Source organism: Scyliorhinus canicula, chromosome 19, assembly GCF_902713615.1.
Source record: "Scyliorhinus canicula chromosome 19, sScyCan1.1, whole genome shotgun sequence".
Lineage (NCBI taxonomy): Eukaryota > Metazoa > Chordata > Chondrichthyes > Carcharhiniformes > Scyliorhinidae > Scyliorhinus > Scyliorhinus canicula.
This window is the reverse complement of record NC_052164.1, coordinates 56459095-56483834: the sequence shown is the minus strand read 5'-3', so window position 1 is coordinate 56483834 and position 24740 is coordinate 56459095.

The window sequence follows — 24740 nt, the reverse complement described above, 5'->3', positions numbered from 1 at the left end:
TGGGCACAGAAGACAGAGGGTAGCAGTAGAAGGGTGCTTTTCTGAATGGAAGGTTGAGACTCGCGGCGTTCCACAGGGATCGGTGCTGGGGCCTTTGTTGTTTGTGGTGTATATAAATGATTTGGAAGAAAATGTAGCTGGTCTGATTAGTAAATTCGCAGATGACGCAAAAATTGGTGGAGTTGCGGATAGTGAAGAGGGTTGTCAGAGGCTACAGCAGGATATAAACTCGTTGGAGTCTTGGGCGGAGAAATGGCAAATAGAGTTTAATCCGGACAAGTGTGAGGTAATGCACTTTGGAAGGTCCGATGCGTGTAGAATACAGAGTAAATGGTAGAACACTTGCAAGTACTGACAGGCAGAGCAATCTGGGCGTGCATGTCCACCGGTCACTGTAAGTGGCAACTCGTGTGGATAAGGTGATCAAGAAGGCATGCAGCATTCTGTACTTCCATCGGTCGGGGCATTGAATACAAAAATTGGCAAGTCATGTTGCAGCTGTACAGGACCTTAGTTAGGCCTCATTTGGAATATTGTGTACAATTCTGGTCGCCACACTACCAGAAGGATGTGGAGGCTTTGGAGAGGGTACAGAAGCAGTTTACTAGGATGTTGCCTGGTATGGAGGGCATTATGGAGGTTAGATAAACTTTCTCTGTTCTCACTGGAACAACGGAGGTTGAGAGGCAACCTGATAGAGGTCTACAAGGTTGAGTGGCATGGACAGAGTGGATAGTCAGATGCTCTTTCCTCGGGTAGGAGAGTCAAGTACTTGGGGACACAGGTTTAAAGTGTGCAGGGAAAAGTTTAGAACACATGTGTGAGGTAAGTTTTTAACAGTAAGAAGTCTTACAAGACCAGGTTAAAATCCAACAGGACTTCTTACTGTGCTCACCCCAGTCCCACGCCGGCATCTCCACATCATGGCTACCATCGTAAGGTTTTTACACAGAGGGTGGTAAATATATGGAACGTGCTGCCTGGGGAAGTGATGGGAGCAGGTACGATAGCGGCATTTAAAGACATCTAGACAAATATATGAATAGGGTGGGAATGGAAGGATACAGACTCCATAAGTGCTTACGGTTTTAGTTTAAGCAGGTACCATGGTCGGCGCAGGCTTGGAGGGCAGAAGGGCCTGTTCCTGTGCTGTATTGTTCTTTGTTCTTTTGTTCTTTGAGTGAGGGGCAGGTCTAAGCAGTAAGTGAGGAGCAGATCTGGGCAGTGCGTGAGGGGCCGGTCCAGGCAGTAAGTGAGGGGCAGGTCCAGGTAGTGAGTGATGGGCAGGACCTGACAGTGAGTGACGGCTGAGGCTGGGTAGTGAGTGAGGGGCAGGTCTAGGCAGTGAGGAGCAGGTCTGGGCAGTGCATGAGAGGCAGGTCCAGGTTGTGAGTGATGGGCAGGCCCTGACAATGAGTGAGGGCTGAGTCTGGGTAGTGAGTGAGAGGTACATCCAGGTAGTGAGGGGAAGGTGTCGGCAGTAAGTGGGGAGCGGTGAGTGAGGGGCAGGTCCGGGCAGTAAGTGAGGAGCAGGTCCTGACAGTGAGTCCGGGCAGGTTCAGGCGATGAGTGAGGGGTGTGATGTTGTGCAGAAGCAATCATGTAAATAATAATGCATACAACCTGCAACCAGCAGGTGGCAGCAGAGAATAACCAGGTTACTCTCCCTTGCGGGACCTGCCCCTCACTCACTGCCCCTCACTCACTGCCCTGACCTACCCCTCACTCACTACCCCTCACTCACTGCCCCTCACTCACTGCCCCTCACTCACTGCCCCTCACTCACTGCCCCTCACTCACTGCCCCTCACTCACTGCCCCTCACTCACTGCCCCTCACTCACTGCCCCTCACTCACTGCCCCTCACTCACTGCCCCTCACTCACTGCCCCTCACTCACTGCCCCTCACTCACTGCCCCTCACACACTGCCCCTCACACACTGCCCCTCACTCACCGCCCCTCACACACCGCCCCTCACACACTGCCCCTCACTCACTGCCCCTCACTCACTGCCCCTCACTCACTGCCCCTCACTCACTGCCCCTCACTCACCGCCCCTCACTCATCACCCCTCACACACTGCCCCTCACTCACTGCCCCTCACTCACTGCCCCTCACTCACTGCCCCTCACTCATTACCCCTCACTCACTGCCCCTCACTCACTGCCCCTCACTCACTACCCCTCACTCACTGCCCCTCACTCACTGCCCCTCACTCACTGCCCCTCACTCACTGACTGGGCCTGCCCCTCACTCATCACCCCTCACTCACTGCCCGGACCTGCCCCTCACCCACTGCCCTGACCTGCCCCTCACCCACTGCCCGGACCTGCCCCTCACCCACTGCCCTGACCTGCCCCTCACCCACTGCCCTGACCTGCCCCTCACCCACTGCCTGGACCTGTTCCTCTAACACTGCCTATACCTCATCTTGGAGGGGAGGGTGAATATGACAATTTGGGTTAAGGTGAGCTAATGTGTTCCAATGGCAGGGTTGAGTTTGAGAGAGGGTGTGAACCTACTTTTCTACCAGTGTGTTTTAGGGTCTGGTACTTTTTGATTGGTAAAGTTATGAATTTTTCTGTCTTTAGCACATATCCAGCCGAAGACACAAGGACAGAGTCGCAGGAAAATCTCCAAAACCAAAGCTCAGTCCACACAGCAAGTTACGACTCGAAATTGAAGCACCAATGGTAAGTCTCAGTGCGAGAGTGATCTGAACTCATTTCCATTTCCAACTCTCACCAAATATTTACCCTTATAGCTGACAGTGTAGATAACACCACATTGACTAGAGTCTGACAATGTAGACTAAACCACATTGACAAGAGTCTGACAGCGTAGACTAAACCACATTAACAAGAGTCTGACAGCGTAGACCAGGGGTGGGCAAACTTTTCCGTGCAAGGGCCTCATTCAGAAATTCACAATTTTAAAGGGCCGCATAGTATATTAAGTAAAATAATTAATATTTTAAATAGCCAAAATAAAAGGTCTTTAAAGAAAAAAAGCACATTTATTTGAAAAACAAAGTAACTCAGTAAGTAACAGAACAATGTCAATGAGAATGACTGCAGTCATTTACCAGTTTGTTGAAATCAGGTGTCAAGTTGCTTGTGCTGATCCTTAACACTGACAGATGCACAGCCTAGCCGAGTCAACGATAAAAATGCGCGTAGTGGGGTGGATGAGTGGGGCTGCCTTATTGGTCGGTTTAGTTGGGTGTGCGACCAATAGGAGTCCAGGTTACAAACAATAATAAGGCTTATTGTTTGTAACCTGGACTCCTATTGGTCGCACACCCAACTAAACCAACCAATGAGACAGCCCCACTCATCCACCCCACTACGCGCGTTTTTATGTGGCCCGCCAATGAGGTGCCCGGAATCATAACCGGCATTTTTGAAAAGCCGCCGGGGAAAAGCCGCTGAAGTAAATGCGCTTATTGAATAAGCGCATTTACTTCAGCGGCTTTTCCCCGGCGGCTTTTCAAAAATGCCGGTTATGATTCCGGGCACCTCATTGGCGGGCCGCATAAAAACCTTTGTCGGGCCGTAGCTTGCCCACCCCTGGCGTAGACTAAGCCACATTAACAAGAGTCTGACAGTGCAGACAACACAACATTGACTAGACTCTGACAGTGTAGACTGCAGCCATATTAACAAGAGTCTGACAGCATAGACTAAACCACATTAACAAAAGTCTGAGCTAGAAGGCTGGGAACAGAAAAAGCCTGTGTGGAATAGAAGGAAAGTAGGAAGGAACTTAAGCCAGGATGGCTAAAAGGGGTCACGAAAAGTCATTGGCAAATAGGGTTAAGGAAAATCCCAAGGCTTTTTACACATAAATAAAAAGCAAGAGGGTGGCCAGGGAAAGGGTTGGCCCACTGAAGGACAGGGGAGGGAATCTATGTGTGGAGCCAGAGGAAATGGGCGAGGTACAAAGAACAAAGAAAATTACAGCACAAGAACAGGCCCTTCGGCCCTCCCAGCCTGCGCCGATCCAGATCATTTATCTAAACCTGTCTCCTATTTTCCAAGGTCTACTTCCCTCTGTTCCCCGCCCATTCATATACCCGTCCAGATGCCTCTTAAATTATGCTATCGTGCCCGCCTCTACCACCTCCGCTGGTAAAGCGTTCCAGGCACCTACCACCCTCTGCGTAAAAAACTTTCCACGCACATCTCCCTTAAACTTTCCCCCTCTCACTTTGAAATCGTGACCCCTTGTAACTGACACCCCCACTCTTGGGAAAAGCTTGTTGCTATCCACCGTGTCCATACCTCTCATAATTTTGTAGACCTCAATCAGGTCCCCCCTCAACCTCCGTCTTTCCAACGAAAACAATCCTAATCTACTCAACCTTTCTTCATAGCTAGCCCCCTCCATACCAGGCAACATCCTGGTGAACCTCCTCTGCACCCTCTCTAAAGCATCCACATCCTTCTGGTAATGTGGCGACCAGAACTGCACGCAGTATTCCAAATGTGGCTGAACCAAAGTCCTATACAACTGTAACATGACCTGCCAACTCTTGTATTCAATACCCCGTCCGATGAAGGCAAGCATGCTGTATGTCTTCTTGACCACTCTATCAACCTGCGTTGCCACCTTCAGGGTACAATGGACCTGAACTCCCAGATCTCTCTGCACATCAATTTTCCCCAAGACCCTTCGATTGACCATATAGTCCGCTCTTGAATTTGATCTTCCAAAATGCATCACCTCGCATTTGCCTGGATTGAACTCCATCTGCCATTTCTCTGCCCAACTCTCCAATCTATCTATATTTTGTTGTATTCTCTGACCGTCCTCCTCGCTATCTGCAACCACCTATACCTTCCTCCAGGTCATTTATGTAGATCACAAACAACAGGTACTAAATGAATACTTTGCATCAGTATTCACCAAAGAGAAGGAATTGGTGAATGTTGAATCTGGAGAAGGGTGTTTAGATAGCGTCTTGAAAAATATTAAGGTGGATAAGTCTGATGGGATCTACCCCAGAATACTGAAGGAGGCAACAGAGGAAATTGCTGAGGCCTTGACAGAAATCTTTGGATCCTCACTGTCTTCAGGTGATGTCCCGGAGGACTGGAGAATAGCCAATGTTGTTGCTTTGTTTAAGAAGCGTAGCAAGCATAATCCAGGGAACTACAGGCCAGTGAGTCTTACGTCAGTGGTAGGGAAATTACTGGAGAGAATTCTTCGAGACAGGATCTACTCCCATTTGGAAGCATGTGGACGTATTAGCGAGAGGCAGCATGATTTCGTGAAGGGGAGGTTGTGTCTCACTACTTCATTGGCAGGCAGTAACTAGTGGGTACCACAGGGATTGGTGCTGGGACCCCAGCTATTCACAATATATATTAATTATTTGGATGAGGGAACAAAATGTAACATCTCAAAGTTTTCAGATGATACCAAATTAAGTGGGAGGGTGAATTGTGACAAGGGTGCAGAGATCCTACAGCAAGATCTGGACAGGTTGGGCGAGTGGGCAAACCAATGGCAGATGCAGTATAATTTGGATAAGTGTGAGGTTATTCATTTTGGAAGCAAAAACAGGAAGACAGATTACTACCTGAATGGTTGTAAATTGGGAGAGGGGAGTGTGCAGCGGGACATGGGTGTCCTTGTGCACCAGTCGCTGAAGGTAAGCACGCAGGTGCAGCAGACGGTAAAGGCTAATGGTATGTTGGCCTTAATTGCAAAAGGTTTCAAGTTTAAAAACAGGGATGTGTTGCTGCAATTGTACAGGGCCTTGGTGATGCCACACCTGGAGTATTATGTGCAGTTTTTGCCGCAAAGGTTTACCAGGCTGATTCCAGGGATGGCAGGACTGTCATATGAGGAGAGATTGACTAGGTTGGGATTGTTCTCGCTGGAGTTCAGAAGAATGTGGGGGGATCTCATAGAGACTTATAAAATTCTAACAGGACTAGACAGGGTAGCTGCAGGGAAGATGTTCCCAATGGTGGGTGTGTCCGGAACCAGGGGTCACAGTCTGAGGATTCAGGGTGAACCATTTTGGCAGAGATGAGGAGACATTTCTTCACCCAAAGAGTAGTGAACCTGTGGAATTCATTACCACAGGAAGTAGTTGATGCTAAAACTTTGAATATATTCAAGGGGTGGCTGGATATAGCCTTGGGGAGAATGGGATCAAAGGCCATGGGGAGAAAGCAGGATTAGGCTATTGAGTTGGATGATCAGCCATGATTGGGATGAATGGCGGAGCAGGCTCAAAGGGCCAAAAGGCCTCCTCCAGCTCCTATCTTCTATGTATCTATGTATACAAGTCAAAATATCCTCGCCACGTCCACTCTATCCAGGCCCCGTAGTATTCTGGGAGTTTCAATAAGATCACCATTCAACCTTCTAAACTCCCAACGAGTACAGATCCAGAGTTCTGAACCGTTCCTCACACGACAAGTTCTTCATTCCAGGGGTCATTCTTGTGAACCTCTTCTGGACCCTTTCCAGCACATCTTTCCTTAGATACGGGTCCCAAAACTGCTCACAGTACACCAAATGGGGTCTGACCAGGGCCTTATACAGCCTCAGAAGTACATCCCTGGTCTTGTATTCTAGCCCTCTCGACATGAATGCTAACATTGCATTCGCCTTCCTAACTGCCAGCTGAACCTGTACGTTAACCTTAAGAGAATACATCTGAACGTCCAACTGGAACTGATATTACTGTCATGTGGAGAGTACATTTAAGAAATGGGTGCTTATGAATGGGTATGTATATAAATATCTGGAGTGAGAATACCTTTAAGAAACAGGTGTTTACTACTGCAGTGATGTCAGAGAGTGGGTGGAGCTGGGCTGTCTGTCAGCTTTTTACTTTTGTTTTAAGCTGTCTGTAATCTAAAGACTGTAAATCTATCTTGGTGATTTAAAACTAATAACAGTAGTGACTTCAACCTGATGTGCTTCTGGTAAAAGGTGTTTTAAGGATGTTAAAAGGAAAGCTTAAAGGATTGCTTAGTGTTGTATTCTTTGGGGGTTGTATTTGAATTGATGGTTGCTAAGATGTTCACTGTGTGTTCCAAAAAGGTTAACTTGAGTTCATAGAATAAACATTGTTTTGTTTTACAAATTACTTTTCCATTTCTGCTGTACCACACCTGTAGAGTGGGCCGTGTGCTCCCCATATCCACAATCTATTAAAAGTTGCGGGTCAGGTGAACTCCATGATACACTTTGGGGTTCTCTAAACACCGGCCCATAACATTACACAGCTTTATGGTACATCAGAGAATCCTAAGGACACGGATGGTAGACCAGTTAAATTTGAATCGATCGCGCATCAAGGAACTGAGTGCACCAAGCCTAGTACAGAACATGCTCAGATGTACGACTGTAATACCAAAGGACAATTCAAGGCACTTGCATGGCAGGAAAGTGCTGGAATTTGCAGTCATGCAGGACAAACCATACCAGTTGGAAAGCAATTCAGATGACAACCTGACAAGGGATTGCAGAACAGTGTGTGCAACACAACTACCACTGAAGTAACCACAGACAAATATGTGTGTTGACTATACCAAGTTCACGCATAACGACACCAATGTCAGGAAGAACAGGACATTATTTGGACAACAACATTCCAATGATCAGGAAGTGGTGGTTCTTGCTGTCAAACCAGAGACCAAACAGGTCTTGAAGGCAAAGGAAACATGAAACCAACATCACAGGCACAGAATGAAGCCAAATCAGCCAATGAACGTGTTTTTTAAAGAATTTACAGTGTAGAAGGAGGCCATTTGGCCCATCAAGTCTGCACTTGCCCTGACAAAGAGCAACCTACTGAAGCCCATGTAACCCAGTAACTCCCACTTAACATTTTTTGGACACTAAGGGTAATTTAGCATGGCCAATTCACCTAACCCGCACATCTTTGGACTGTGGGAGGAAACGGAACACCCGGAGGAAACACACGGGGAAGATGTGCAGACTCCACACAGACGGTGACCCAGCCGGGAATTGAACCTGGGACCCTGGAACTGTGAAGCAACTGTGTTAACCACTATGCTACCGTGCTGCTCATGGTTCAACCATGCGAACATTTGATTGATTGGACTGGTGATTTGTTGGTACTGTAATACTACCACAGTGAAGACTGAGTGCATACTCAAATTACTGTAAAAAGTTTGAAAACTTAAAGGAAAATTGTGAACTAGTCCATATTCACATATGGAAGAAAATAGACTTATAGAAAATAGATAGGCAGCATGGTTTTGTGCAGGGAAGGTCATGCCTTACAAACCTAATAGAATTCTTTGAGGAAGTGACAAAGTTAATTGATGAGGGAAGGGCTGTAGATGTCATATAAGGCGTTTGGTAAGATTTCCCATGGCAGGTTGATGGAAAAAGGGAAGTCGTATGGGGTTCAGGGTGTACTAGCTAGATGGATAAAGAACTGGCTGGGTAACAGGAGACAGAGAGTAGTGGTGGAAGGGAGTGTCTCAAAATGGAGAAGGGTGACTAGTGGTGTTCCACAGGGGTCCGTGCTCGGACCACTGTTGTTTGTGATCTACATAAATGACCTGGAGGAAGGTATAGGTGGTCTGATTAGCAAGTTTGCAGATGATACAAAGATTGGTGGAGTTGCAGATAGCGAGGAGGACTGTCAGAGAATACAACAAAATATAGATAGATTGGAGAGTTGGGCAGAGAAATGGCAGTTGGAGTTCAATCCAGGCAAATACGAGGTGATACATTTTGGAAGATCAAATTCAAGAGCGGACGATATGGTCAATGGAAGGGTCCTGGGGAAAATTGATCTACAGAGAGATCAGGGAGTTCAGGTCCATTGTACCCTGAAGGTGGCAACGCAGGTTGATAGAGTGGTCAAGAAGGCATACAGCATGCTTGCCTTCATCGGACGTGGTATTGAGTACAAGAGTCGGCAGGTCATGTTACAGTTGTATAGGACTTTGGTTCGGCCACATTTGGAATACTGCGTGCAGTTCTGGTCGCCACGTCACCAGAAGGATGTGGATGCTTTAGAGAGGGTGCAGAGGAGGTTCACCAGGATGTTGCCTGGTATGGAGGGGGCTAGCTATGAAGAAAGGTTGAGTAGATTAGGATTGTTTTCGTTGGAAAGACGGAGGTTGAGGGGGGACCTGATTGAGGTCTACAAAATTATGAGAGGTATGGACAGGGCAGATAGCAACAAGCTTTTTCCAAGAGTGGGGGTGTCAGTTACAAGGGGTCACGATTTCAAAGTGAGAGGGGAAAAGTTTAAGGGAGATGTGCGTGGAAATTTTTTTTACGCAGAGGGTGGTGGGTGCCTGGAACGCTTTACCAGTGGAGGTGGTAGAGGCGGGCACGATAGCATAATTTAAGAGGCATCTGGACGGGTATATGAATGGGCGGGGAACAGAGGGAAGTAGACCTTGGAAAATAGGAGACAGGTTTAGATAAATGATCTGGATTGGCACAGGCTGGGAGGGCCGAAGGGCCTGTTCCTGTGCTGTAATTTTCTTTGTTCTTTGTAGTACTCAAACACTTGTAATGACAAGACTATGATTTTGCTGTATATGTTTGTAACAATGTCCAATTGTCTTACAGACAAGAATCAGAAAGAAAGGGGATAGTATGATATTTCATAGAATTTACAGTGCAGAAGGAGGCCATTTGGCCCATCGAGTCTGCACCGGCTCTTGGAAAGAGCACCCGACCCAAGGTCAACACCTCCACCCTATCCCCATAACCCAGTAACCCCACCCAACACTAAGGGCAATTTTGGACACTAAGGGCAATTTATCATGGCCAATCCACCTAACCTGCACATCTTTGGACTGTGGGAGGAAACCGGAGCACCCGGAGGAAACCCACACACACACGGGGAGGATGTGCAGACTCCGCACAGACAGTGACCCAAGCCGCAATCGAACCTGGAACCCTGGAGCTGTGAAGCAATTGTGCTACCCACAATGCTACCGTGCTGCCACCACCTGAATATGAAAATGAAAATGAAAATCGCTTATTGTCACGAGTAGGCTTCAATGAAGTTACTGTGAAAAGCCCCTAGTCGCCACATTCCGGCCCTTGTTCGGGGAGGCTGGTACGGGAATTGAACCGTGATGCTGGCCTGCCTTGGTCTGCTTTCAAAGCCAGCGATTTAGCCTAGTGTGCTAAATCAGCCCCTTTTGTCATGTAGTCATTAGCAATGGTACAGGGCACTGCATTTATGATTAATACTGCATGATATAAGAGTGAAAGAAAAATGTCTTAAAAAAGTGTCATAATATGTCTTTAGAAAAAATGTGGGATGTGGTATTATCATACATGAAGGTAATGCAAGGGTTATTGACATGTATACAGACAGCCACCAGAGGGAGCTAGTCCTATGAGTATATAAGGGATGATGCTTAGCCTTGTGGGACAGAAGGTGGGAGAAGGTGGTAGCAGCAGGAATAAGGAATTAGCTAGAGAGAATGAAGATAGAGAGATAGATAGTAGTTTAATCTGGTAGTTAGTTAGATGTAGAGAAGAATAGTTTATGTCTTATTAATCAACTGTTTGTTTCTTCGGGATAAGTGTCAAACCCAGTTAAATAATGTTAAATAAAGCAGTTTTGTTTGTCAACAAGACTCATTGTTCTTTGATCAACACCACGGATAAAACCATGAGGGTATAGCACAGCAGAAAACAACAGACAAACAGTTTTGAATATGTAGAATCATAGAATCCCTACAGTACAGAAGGAGGCCAGTCGGCCCATCGGGCCTGCACAGACCCTTGGAAAGAGTAACCTACCTACCTGACCATACCGGTAACCCTAACCCTTTGGACACTAAGGGCCAATTTTAACACGGCCAATCCACCTAAACATGCACATCTTTGGATGGTGGGAGAAAACCAGAGCACCCGGAGGAAACCCACACAGGCACCGGGAGTAAGTACAAACTCTACACAGTCACCTGAGATCAGATTTGAACCCATGTACCTGACGCTGTGAGGTAGCAGTGCTAAGCACTGCCTTGTCTCCTTTTAACCTTTGCCTCTTTGAGGAGCTCAATTCCCGCTCCTTTGGACACTTCAGGTAATTGAAGTCCCCCAACCACAATACATTCTAATAAATCTCTTCTGCGTAATCCTGCGATTGCTTGGCATTCTCATTAAAATATGACTCTCAGAATCAAACACAACCTTCCAATTGGAGCCTAACCAGTCAGTAACAATTTAAAGAATTCAAATGAAGAATTACATTTCGTTGTTTAACATTTACACAGGTTTCGAGACATTCCACTAAAGGGTTTTTCTTATTTCACCAGATGTTGCTGCCGTTCCAGAACGAGTTCCAGAAGTCAGCCACAGCCAGATTCCTGCCCAATCAATTTGCTTCTGCCTTGACAACAGTATCACCATCACTGTCACTGCAACAGGCCACAGGTCCCACCATTTTTCAAGCACCGCCAATGATCCACTCTCTACTTCAACCAGCACCGGGGCCAATTCGGACCCCCCCGAGGCCCATTATCTTTACCCCATACTAATCCAGAAAAATCAGCAGAACTGCACCCAGGTGAAAACTGAATCCTGTTTCCCTTTCTTTAATTCCTGGGAATGCATTGAGAGGAGAGCTCACTGCTACTGTTTAGGGATTGGAGTCCTCAATGAAAGGATATTGACGCTCAGAACTCACCTGAACGCAGCATCTCTGCCAAAGGTGTCTTTGATGGAATCTTGTAGCCACTAATGACACCTCCTCAAGTGCAGCATGAACATCAGACCTCATGTGTCTAAATCTGCAGACAGACTGCAACTGTGGAGGAAGGGGCCCCAATTGTCTATAAAAAGTGCATCCAAATATCAAATAGTCACCTATATTCTTCAGATTCCTGAACTAATTAAAAGGGTGTAAAGATAAGTTCAGTAACTACAGGATAGTCAGCAAACCTATGTGGTGAGAAGCTTCTCAAAATGATAATTAAGAGTCATTTAGGCGAATGATAGTTAATGAAGGAAAGCCAAATTGGATTTCAGGGCAAATTGTATTTCACTAATTCGCTGGAGTATTTTGATGAGGTAACAGAGAATGTTGATGAGGATGAAACTGCTTTACGTGGACTTCCAAAAGGTATTTGATAAAGTGCCGCACAACAGACTTGTGAGCAAAGTTATAGCTCATGGAACAGGAACCAGAGAATACTGGTCAATAGATGTTTCTCAGACTGGAGGGTTGTTTATACTGGAAGTCGGTGTAATGATCCCTGCTCTTATCTCAATACCATAGAGGAGGAATTCTTGGAGTGTATACAGGATGGTTTTCTGGACCAATACATTGAAGAACCAACTAGAGAACAGGCCATCCTAGACTGGGTACTGTGTAGTGAGAACGGAATCATTGGCAATCTAGATTAATGAAACCCCTTGATATGAGTGACTATAATATGATAGAATTTTTCATCAAGATTGAGAGTGACATAGTTGTTTCCTAAATCTTAATAAAGGAAACTATGATGATATGATGGATTGGGAAACATTACTTAAAGGGATGACAGTGAATAAGCAATGGCAAACATTCAATGAACGCATGAGGGAACTGCAACAATTGTTTATTCCTGTCTATCATAAAAATAAAATGGGAAAGATGGCCAAAACATGTCTTGCAAGGAAAATAGAGATAGTATTCGATCCAAGGAAGAAGCATACAAATTGGCTAAGAAAAATAACAGTTCTGAGGATTGGGAGCTGCTTAGAATTCCGCAAAGAAGGACCGAGGGATTGATCAAGAAGGGGAAAATAGAGATGAGTGTAAGCTTGCAGGGAACATACAAACTGACTGTAAAAGTTTCTACAGTACATTAAGAGAAAAAGATTGGTGAAGACAAATGTAGGTTCCTCACAGTCAGAAACGGGGGAATGTATAATAGGGGACAAAGAAATGGCTGAGCAACTAAATACATACTTTGGTTTTTTTTTCTCCACAAATGAGGACACAAGATACCAGAAATGTTGAGGAAGACAGAGTTCAGTGAGAGGGAGTAACTGAAGGAGATCAATATTAGTAGAGAAATGGGGCATGATTCTCCGAAACGGAGAGAAACAGCCGACGCCGGAGTGAAACCCAGAGTGTTTCACTCCGGCGTCGGAGGCCGCTCCTCGCCCCCTATTCTCTCCCCCCCCCCCCCCCCCCACCCCCACCACGGGGGCTGGCTAGGAGTGGCGTTGCGCGAATCTCGGGCGCCGGGCCTTGACGCTCGCGTCAAAGTGGCCCGCCGAGAATGACGCGGCCGGCGGCGCCTAAGTGACATTAGCCGCGCATGCGCATGTTGGCCAGCTCCAACCCGCGCATGCGCGGTTGCCGTCTTCCCCTCCGCTGCCCCGCAAGACATGGTGGCTTGATCTTGCGGGGCGGCGGAGGGGAAAGAGTGCGTCTCTTTGAGACGCCGGCCCGACGATTGGTAGGCACCAATCGCGGGCCAGACGACTGATGAGCACGCCCGTGGTGCTCGATCCTCTCTCCGCCCTCCACAGGCCCCACACTTACCTGTCGCGCGATGTTCACGCCGGCAGCGACCAGGTGTGGTTGCCGCCGGCGTGAACCAGTCAGAGTCGTCAGGCCGCTCGGCCCATCTGGGCTGGAGAATTGCCGGTCGCCGGGAAAAACTGCGAGCGGCGATTCTCCGAGTGGCGTGTCGCAAAACGCCCGGCACTCCCGCGATTCTACCCCCCCAGCGTGGGGAGCGGAGAATCGCGGCCATGGTGTTGGGGAAATTGATGGGATTGAAGGCTGGTAAATCCCAGGGCCTGAAAATCTATATCCCAGAGTATTAAGGAAGTGGCTCGAGAAATAATGGATGGATTGGTGGTCATCTTACAAGATTCTATAGACTCTGGAACAGTTCCTACAGGTTGGAGGGTAGCTAATGTAACCCCACTATTTAAAAAAGGGGATAAAGAGAAAACAGGAAATGATAAACCAGTAAGCCTGATGTCGGTAGTGGAGAAAATTCAAGAATCCATGATAAAAGATTTTATAGCAGAGCACTTAGAAAACAGTGGCCGGATCAGGCAGGCAGTGTGGATTTAAGAAGGGGAAATCATGCTTGACAAATCTCCTAAAATTCTTTAAGTATTTACATAGAGTTTACAGTGCCGAAGAAGGTTACTCAGCACATCGAGTCCGCACCGGCTCTTGGAAAGAGCACCCTACCCGAAGTCAACACCTCCACCCTATCCCCATAACCCAGTAACCCCACCCAACACTAATGGCAATTTTGGACACTAAGGGCAATTTATCATGGCCAATCCACCTAACCTGCACATATTTGGATTGTGGGAGGAAACCGGAGCACCCGGAGGAAACCCACGCACACACAGGGAGGATGTGCAGACTCCGCACAGACAGTGACCCAAGCCGGAATCGAACCTGGGTCCCTGGAGCTGTGAAGCGATTGTGCTATCCACAATGCTATCGTGCTGCCCACGGTATGTAACTAGTAGAGTTGATGAGGATGTGGATGTTGTTTATTTGGACTTTCAGAATGCTTTCGACAAAGGCCCACATGAGAGATTGGCATGCAAAGTTAAAGCGCATAGGATTGGGAATAGTGTATTGAGGTGGATAGAAAACTGATTGGCAGAGAGGAAGCAAAGAATAGGAATTAATGGGTCTTTATCCAAATGGCAGGCAGAGACTAGTGGGGTACTGCGGGAGTCAGTTTTAGGATCCGAACTATTCACAAAATATATAACAATGACTTAGATGAGGGAGCAAAATGTAATATCTCCAAATTTGCAGATGACACAACACAACGGCGGGAATTGGGGGAAAGGCAATTATGATGCTATTCGGCAAGATTTAGGATGTATAGGATGGGGAAGGAAACTGCAGGGGATGGGTACAATCGAAATGTGGAGCTTTTTCAAGGAACAGCTACTGCGTGTCCTTGATAAGTATGTACCTGTCAGGCAGGGAGGAAGTTGTCGAGCAAGGGAACCGTGGTTTACTAAGGAAGTTGAAGCACTTGTCAAGAGGAAGAAGAAGGCTTATGTTAGGATGAGACATGAAGGCTCAGTTAGGGCACTTGAGAGTTACAAGTTAGCCAGGAAGGACCTAAAGGGAGAGTTAAGAAGAGCGAGGAGAGGACACGAAAAGTCGTTGGCGGATAGGATCAAGGAAAACCCTAAGGCTTTCTATAGGTATATCAGGAACAAAAGAATGACTCGAGTAAGATTAGGGCCAATCAAGGATAGTAGTGGAAAGTTGTGTGTGGAATCAGAGGAGATAGGGGAAGCATTAAATGTATATTTTTCGTCAGTGTTTACACTGGAGAAAGACAACGTTGTCGAGGAGAACACTCAGGTTCAGTCGACCAGGCTAGATGGAATTGAGGTTCAAAAGGAGGAGGTGTTAGCAATTTTAGAAAATGTCAAAATAGATAAGTCCCCTGGGCCAGATGGGATTTATCCTAGGATTCTCTGGGAAGCCAGGGAGGAGATTGCAGAGCCTTTGTCCTTGATATTTATGTCGTCTTTGTCGACAGGAATAGTGCCGGAAGACTGGAGGATAGCAAATGTTGTCCCCTTGTTCAAGAAGGGGAGTAGAGACAACCCTGGTAATTATAGACCTGTGAGCCTTACTTCGGTTGTGGGTAAAATGTTGGAAAAGGTTATAAGAGATAGGGTTTATAATCATCTTGAAAAGAACAAGTTGATTAGCGATACTCAACACGGTTTTGTGAAGGGTAGGTCATGTCTCACAAACCTTATTGAGTTTTTTGAGAAGGTGACCAAACAGGTGGATCAGGGTAAAGTTGTTGATGTGGTGTATATGGATTTCAGTAAGGCGTTTGATAAGGTTCCCCATGGTAGGCTATTGCAGAAAATAAGGAAGTATGGAATTGAAGGTGATTTAGCGGTTTGGATCAGTAATTGGCTAGCTGAAAGAAGACAGAGGGTGGTGGTTGATGGCAAATGTTCATCCTGGAGTTCAGTTACTAGTGGTGTACCGCAAGGATCTGTTTTGGGGCCACTGCTGTTTGTCATTTTTATAAATGACCTGGAAGAGGGTGTAGAAGGATGGGTTAGTAAATTTGCAGATGACACGAAGGTCGGTGGAGTTGTGGATAGTGCTGAAGGATGTTATAGGATACAGAGGGACATAGATAAGCTGCAGAGCTGGGCTGAGAGGTGGCAGATGGAGTTTAATGCGGAAAAGTGTGAGGTGGTTCACTTTGGAAGGAGTAACAGGAATGCAGAGTACTGGGCTAATGGCAAGATTCTTGGTAGTGTAGATGAACAGAGAGATCTCGGCATCCAGGTACATAAATCCTTGAAAGTTGCCACCCAGGTTAATAGGGCTGTTAAGAAGGCATATGGTGTGCTAGCCTTTATAAGCAGGGGGATTGAGTTTCGGAACCACAGGGTCATGCTGCAGCTGTACATAACTCTGGTGCGGCCACACCTGGAGTACTGCGTGCAGTTCTGGTCACCACATTATAGGAAGGATGTGGAAGCTTTGGAAAGGGTTCAGAGGAGATTTACTAGGATGTTGCCTGGTATGGAGGGAAGGTCTTACGAGGAAAGGCTCAGGGAATTGAGGTTGTTTTCGTTAGAGAGGAGAAGGCTGAGAGGTGACTTAATAGAGACATATAAGATAGTCAGAGGGTTAGATAGGGTGGACAGTGAGAGTCTTTTTCCTCGGATGGTGATGACCAACACGAGGGGACATAGCTTTAAATTGAGGGGTGATAGATATAGGACAGATGTCAGAGGCAGTTTCTTTACTCAGAGAGTAGTAGGGGTGTGGAACGCCCTGCCTGCAACAGTAGTAGACTCGCCAACTTTAAGGGCATTTAAGTGGTCACTGGATAGACATATGGATGAAAATGGAATAGTGTAGGTCAGATAGGCTTCAGATGGTTTCACAGGTCGGCGCAACATCGAGGGCCGAAGGGCCCGTACTGCGCTGTAGTGTTCTATGTTCTATTGGGTGGGAGGGTGAGCTGTGTGGAGGATGCAGAGATCCTTCAGTGTGATTTGTTCAAGTTGAGTGAGTGGGCAAATTAATGGCAGATGCAATATCATTTGGATAAATGCAAGATTATCCACTTTGGTAGCAAAAATGGGGAGATAGATTATTATCTGAATAACCATAAATTAGAAGAGGTGTGCAACGAGATTTGGGTGTCCTCGTCCGCCAATAGCATGCAGGCTCAGCAGACGGTAAAGAAGGCAAGTGGTATGTTGGCCTTCATAGTGAGAGGATTCAAGTACAGGAGCAAGAATGTTTTGCTGCAATTATACAGGGCTTTGGTGAGGTCACACCTGGAATACTGTGTGCAGTTTTGATCTCCTTATCTGAGGAAGGATGTTCTTACTGGAGAAGGAGTGCAGCAAAGGTTTACCAGACTGATTCCTGGGATGGCGGGACAGATCTATGAAGAGAGATTGAGTCGGTTAGAGTTCTATTCGCTGAAGTTCAGAAGAAGGAGGGAGGAATCTCATGGAAACCTATAAAATTCTAACAGAACGAGATAGGGTAGATTCAGGAAGGATGTTCCTGATGTGGGGTGTGTCCAAAACCAGGGGTCACAGTCTGAGGATACGGGATAGACTATTTAGGAAAGAGCTGAGGAAAATTGTCTTCACCGAGAGAGTGGTGAGTCTGTGGAATTTGTTACCAGAGGAAGTAGATGAGGCCAAAATATAGTATGTTTTCAAGAAGCAGCTAGATATGGCACTTAGGGCAAAGGGAATCAAATGATATGGGGGGAAAGCGGAATTAGGCTATTGAGTTGGATATCAACCATGATCATAATGAATGGTGGAGTGGGCTCGAAGGGTCGATGGCTTCTTCCTGCTCATATTTTCTATGTTTCTATGATTCTTCGTGTGGGCAGCACGGTAGCACAGTGGTTAGCACAGTTGCTCCACAGCTCCAGGGTCCCAAGTTCAATTCCAGGCTTGGGTCATTGTCTGTGTGGAGTCTGCATACTCTCCCCGTGTCTGCGTGGGTTTCCTCCGGGAGCTCCGGTTTCCTCCCACAGTCCAAAGATGTGTAGGTTAGGTGGATTGGCCATGATAAATTGCCCTTCGGTGGGGTTACTGGGATAGGGTGGAAGCATGGGCTTAAGTAGGGTGCTCTTTCCAAGAACTGGTACAGACTCGATGGACCGAATGGCCTCTTTCGGCACTGTAAATTCTATGATCTTCTATGATCTATGATTTGATTCCCTGCTGGGTCACTGTCTGCGGAGTCTGCACGTTCTCCTCGTGTCTATGTGGGTTTCCTCTGGGTGCTCCGGTTTCCTCCCACAGTCTAAAGACGTGCAGGTTATGTGGATTGGCCATGTCAAATTGACCTTAGTGACCAAAAAGGTTAGGAGGCGTTATTGGGATAGGATGGAAGTGAGGGCTTAAGTGGGTCGGTGCAGACTCGATGGGCCAATTCTGCACTGTATGTTCTATCTTCATGTTCCTGATACATATTACTGGCCTAAACATTGCTGCACAATTTCAACATTTTTGGACAAATCAAAACTCAGAAATATTGTGAACTGTGAGCAGGACAGTGTTGGACTTCAAAAGGACATAGAGAGGTTGATGGAATGGGTAGATTGGTGGTGGATAAGATTTTATACAGAGAAGTGCGAAGTGAATTATTTTGGTAAGACTAACGTGGAAACAGAGCATAAAATAAAAGGTATAGAAGGAGCAGGAGCACAGGAAGCTGAATATATAGGTCACCGAAAGTGGTACGACAGGTGGAGTGTGATTAATAAGGCATGGTATCCTGGACTTTATCAATGTGGGCATACATCAGCAAATAGGTTACCTTAAACTTGTACAAAGCACTAGCTTGGCTTCAATTGGAGCAGAAACAAAGAACAAAGAACAAAGTAAAATACAGCAAGGAACAGGCCCTTCGGCCCTCTAAGCCTGTACCAGTCATTATACCACCCATGGCCAAAACTCTCAGCACTTCCTTGGGCCATATCCCTCTATACCATTCTATCCATGCATATGCCGAGATACCTTTTGAACGCCGTTAATATATCTGTTTCCACAGCCTCCCCTGGCAGCGCGTTCCAGGCACTCACCACCCTCTGTGAAAAAACCTGCTTCGCACATCTCCTCTAAACTTTGTCCACGGACCTGAAACCTGTACCCCCTAGTAACTGACCCCACCACCCTGTCCATCCACTCTATTCATGTCTCTCATAATCTTGTATACCTCTATCAGGTCACCCCTCAACCTCCGTTGTTCTAATGAAAACAGTCAGACTCTATTCAGCCTCTCTGCATAGCTAACATCCTCCAAACCAGACAACAATCTGGTGAACCTCCTCTGCACCCTCTCTAAAGCTTCTACATCCTTCTGGTAGTGTTGCGACCAGAATTCTGTGCAATATTCCAAGTTGAAATTGAAAATCGCTTATTGTCACGAGTAGGCTTCAATGAAGTTACTGTGAAAAGCCCCTAGTCGCCACATTCCGGCGCCTGTCTGGGGAGGCTGATACGGGAATTGAACCGTGCTGCTGGCCTGCTTGGTCTGCTTTAAAAGCCAGCGATTTAGCCCAGTGAGCTAAATCAGCCCCTGTGTGGCCTTACCAAGATTCTATACAACTGTAGCATGACTTGCCAGTTTTTATACTCAATGCCCCGTTCAATGAAGGCAAGCATTCCATATAGAACATAGAACATAGAACGATACAGCGCAGTACAGGCCCTTCGGCCCACGATGTTGCACCGACATGGGAAGTCAAAACCTAAAGGCCATCTAACCTACACTATGCCATTATCATCCATATGCTTATCCAATAAACTTTTAAATGCCCTCAATGTTGGCGAGTTCACTACTGTTGCAGGTAGGGCATTCCACGGCCTCACCACTCTTTGCGTAAAAAACCCACCTCTGACCTCTGTCCTATATCTATTACCCCTCAATTTAAGGCTATGTCCCCTCGTGCTAGCCACCTCCATCCGTGGGAGAAGGCTCTCACTGTCCACCCTATCTAACCCTCTGATCATTTTGTATGCCTCTATTAAGTCACCTCTTAACCTTCTTCTCTCTAACGAAAACAACCTCAAGTCCATCAGCCTTTCCTCATAAGATTTTCCCTCCATACCAGGCAACATCCTGGTAAATCTCCTCTGCACCCGTTCCAAAGCTTCCACGTCCTTCCTATAATGAGGCGACCAGAACTGTACGCAATACTCCAAATGCGGCCGTACTAGAGTTTTGTACAACTGCAACATGACCTCATGGCTCCGGAACTCAATCCCTCTACCAATAAAGGCCAACACACCATAGGCCTTCTTCACAACCCTATCAACCTGGGTGGCAACTTTCAGGGATCTATGTACATGGACACCGAGATCCCTCTGCTCATCCACACTACCAAGAATTTTACCATTAGCCAAATATTCCGCATTCCTGTTATTCTTTCCAAAGTGAATCACCTCACACTTCTCTACATTAAACTCCATTTGCCACCTCTCAGCCCAGCTCTGCAGCTTATCTATGTCCCTCTGTAACCTGCAACATCCTTCCACACTGTCTACAACTCCACCGACTTTAGTGTCGTCTGCAAATTTACTCACCCAACCTTCTGTGCCCTCCTCTAGGTCATTTATAAAAATGACAAACAGCAACGGCCCCAGAACAGATCCTTGTGGTACGCCACTCGTAACTGAACTCCATTCTGAACATTTGCCATCAACCACCACCCTCTGTCTTCTTTCAACTAGCCAATTTCTGATCCACATCTCTAAATCACCCTCAATCCCCAGCCTCCGTATTTTCTGCAATAGCCGACCATGGAGAACCTTATCAAACGCTTTACTGAAATCCATATACACCACATCAACTGCTCTACCCTCGTCTACCTGTTCAGTCACCTTCTCAAAGAACTCGATAAGGTTTGTGAGGCATGACCTACCCTTCACAAAACCATGCTGACTATCCCTAATCATATTATTCCTATCTAGATGATTATAAATCGTATCTCTTATAATCCTCTCCAAGACTTTACCCACAACAGACGTGAGGCTCACCGGCCTATAGTTACCGGGGTTATCTCTACTCCCCTTCTTGAACAAAGGGACCACATTTACTATCCTCCAGTCCTCCGGCACTATTCCTGTAGCCAATGATGACATAGAAAGCAAAGCCAAAGGCTCAGCAATCTCTTCCCTGGCTTCCCAGAGAATCCTAGGATAAATCCCATCCGGCCCCGGGGACTTATCTATTTTCACCTTGTCCAGAATTGCCAACACTTCTTCCCTACGCACCTCAATGCCATCTATTCTAATAGCCTGGGTCTCAGCATTCTCCTCCACAATATTATCTTTTTCTTGAGTGAATACTGACGAAAAGTATTCATTTAGTATCTCGCTTATCTCCTCAGCCTCCACACACAACTTCCCACCACTGTCCTTGACTGGCCCTACTCTTACCCTAGTCATTCTTTTATTCCTGACATACCTATAGAAAGCTTTTGGGTTTTCCTTGATCCTACCTGCCAAAGACTTCTCATGTCCCCTCCTTGCTCGTCTCAGCTCTCTCTTTAGATCCTTCCTCGCTTCCTTGTAACTATCAAGCGCCCCAACTGAAACTTCACGCCTCATCTTCACATAGGCCTCCTTCTTCCTCTTAACAAGAGATTCCACTTCTTTGGTAAACCACGGTTCCCTCGCTCGACCCCTTCCTCCCTGCCTGACTGGTATGTACTTAACAAGAACACGCAATAGCTGTTCCTTGAACAAGCTCCACATATCCAGTGTGCCCAACCCTTGCAGCCCACTTCTCCAACCTACACATCCTAAGTCATGTCTAATGGCATCATAATTGCCCTTCCCCCAGCTATAACTCTTGCCCTACGGGGTATACTTATCCCTTTCCTCCCACAGTCCAAAGATGTGCAGGTTGGGTGGATTGTTCATGATAAATTGCCCTTAGTGTCCAAAATTCAATGATTAACCTAGGACAAATGTTTGGCACAACTTCGTGGGCCGAAGGGCCTGTTCTGTGCTGTATTTCTCTATAAGTAAAAGCACATGATCAAAATCAATTGATTCAATACAATTTAAAGGACACATTGGGCCTACAAGGTGTAAGCTTGGCAAGAAGGTGCCAATTGTTAAGTAATGGGTTAAGAGACATTGCAATTAGTTGTCTCATTTATGTTAAGTATCCAATAATTGACACTGATATGAAAAGGGGCTTCAGGTGGCCTCTGTGTCTGGTGATATGCAGTTAAATTTTGTGCAGTCTGTTGGAATGAAATAAATGTGTGTTGGTGAACAAGGAACAGAACTTCTGACTCTTCATACCACAGCAACTAAAACGTCTTACAATTAGTGGCAGAGGATGGTTGCTGTGTAAATGTGAAGGGTTGAAAGATACAACTTTTCCAGATCAAACCAAGGAGTGAGTGAGAAAAAAAAGGGATATATGGCTGAACCCAGGATAAAGATGGCTGGATATGACTATCCCCCCTTATTTTCTGAAAGGGAATCATGTGACCAACGGAGAAGTGCAGTAGTTATGTGGACTAAGGTAACCACTTTGGGAAAGTGAAAACAAGGTATGGCATTGGCTCTTTCTTTACCATATGGCAGTAAAATCTGAAACAAAGTGCTTTCTGAGCTGGAATTGGAAGAGTTAGACTCAGAAGAAGGTCTGGAGACTTTATTACACTATATGGATAAGATTTATAAGAAAGATGACTTGTTAAGTGTGTATGAATCATGGTCGGATTTTGATAAGTTCCGGAAAATGGAGGATTTCTCCATGGAAGACTATATAATGGAATTTGGCAGACTATATAAAAGGCTGCAGAAACAACCTGGCATTTCCACAGTCTGTGTTGGCCTTTAAATTACTTGACTGTGCTAGAGTGAGCAACATAGATAGACTTCTGGTTTTGACAGGAGTTCAGTTTACAGATAAGGATACCTTATTCAAACAGATGACAAAAGCTTTACAAAAGTTTCTGGGGAAACATTGGATTCTGATGGCTCTGATGACCCAAATACGTCAGTCAGCAATAAGGCAGAATATGTAAGATACACTACGAACAGAATGGCGACATCGTATGGCTACGAACCGGGCTCAAGACTATAGAAGGGAACGAGACAAGGAAATTATGAGAACAAAAACACAGTTAGAACCTACAATAGGAAGATGAATCCAGAAATGCACGGGATACGATAAATCAATGTATTCGATATGACTCAATACCATTATGTTTTCAACTGTCCAACTCGTTATGATAAGAGTGTTTGAAGCGACACATGACACGGAAGAGTCAGAAGAGGAAAAATATAGTGATCAGAAAGAAGGCATTGTCCTATTAACAAGCAGTTTTACACCGGTATTGAGGGTGTTGGTTGCAGAATCCTTCACCTGTGCTGAATTGGACAGTGGCTGCACATCTACTGCATGTGGGATTGACTGGTTAAAATGTTATCTGGACGCCTTGAATGCTGAAAATCGTAACAAGGTTAAGGAATTTGAAAGTTCCACAAGTTTCAGGTTGAACATAAGAACTAGGAGCACACGTAGGCAATCTGGCCCCTCGAGCCTGCTCCGCCATTCAATTAGATCATGGCTGATCTTTTGTGGACTCAGCTCCACTTTCCGGCCCAAACACCATAACCCTTAATCCCTTTATTCTTCAAAAAACTATCTATCTTTACCTTAAAAACATATAATGAAGGAGCCTCAACTGCTTCACTGGGCAAGGAATTCCATAGATTCACAACCCTTTGGGTGAAGAAGTTCCTCCTAAACTCAGTCCTAAATCTACTTCCCCTTATTTTGAGGCTATGTCCCCTAGTTCTGCTGTCACCCGCCAGTGGAAACAACCTGCCTGCATCTATCCTATCTATTCCCTTTCCTTTTAAATGTTTCTATAAGATCCCCCCTCATCCTTCTAAATTCCAACGAGTACAGTCCCAGTCTACTCAACCTCTCCTCATAATCCAACCCCTTCAGCTCTGGGATTAACCTAGTGAATCTCCTCTGCACACCCTCCAGCGCCAGTACGTCCTTTCTCAAGTAAGGAGACCAAAGCTGAACACAATATTCCAGGTGTGGCCGCACTAACACCTTATACAATTGCAACATAACCTCCCTAGTCTTAAACTCCATCCCTCTTGCAATGAAGGACAAAATTCCATTTGCCTTCTTAATCACCTGTTGCACTTGTAAACCAACCTTCTGTGACTCATGCACTAGCACACCCAAGTCTCTCTGAACAGCGGCATGCTTTAATATTTTATCGTTTAAATAATAATCCCGTTTGCTGTTATTCCTACCAAAATGGATAACCTCACATTTGTCAACATTGTATTCCATCTGCCAGAACCGAGCCCATTCACTTAACCTATCCAAATCCCTCTGCAGACTTCCAGTATCCTCTGCACTTTTCACTTTACCACTCATCTTAGTGTCATCTGCAAACTTGGACACATTGCCCTTGGTCCCCAACTCCAAATCATCTATGTAAATTGTGAACAATTGTGGGCCCAGCAAGGATCCCTGAGGGACACCACTAGCTACTGAGAAACACCCATTTATCCCAACTCTTTGCTTTCTATTAATTAACCAATCCTCTATCCATGCTACTACTTTACCCTTAATGCCATGCATCTTTATCTTGTGCAGCAACCTTTTGTGTGGCACCTTGTCAAGGGCTTTCTGGAAATCCAGATATACCACATCCATCGGCTCCCCGTTATCTACTGCACTGGTAATGTCCTCA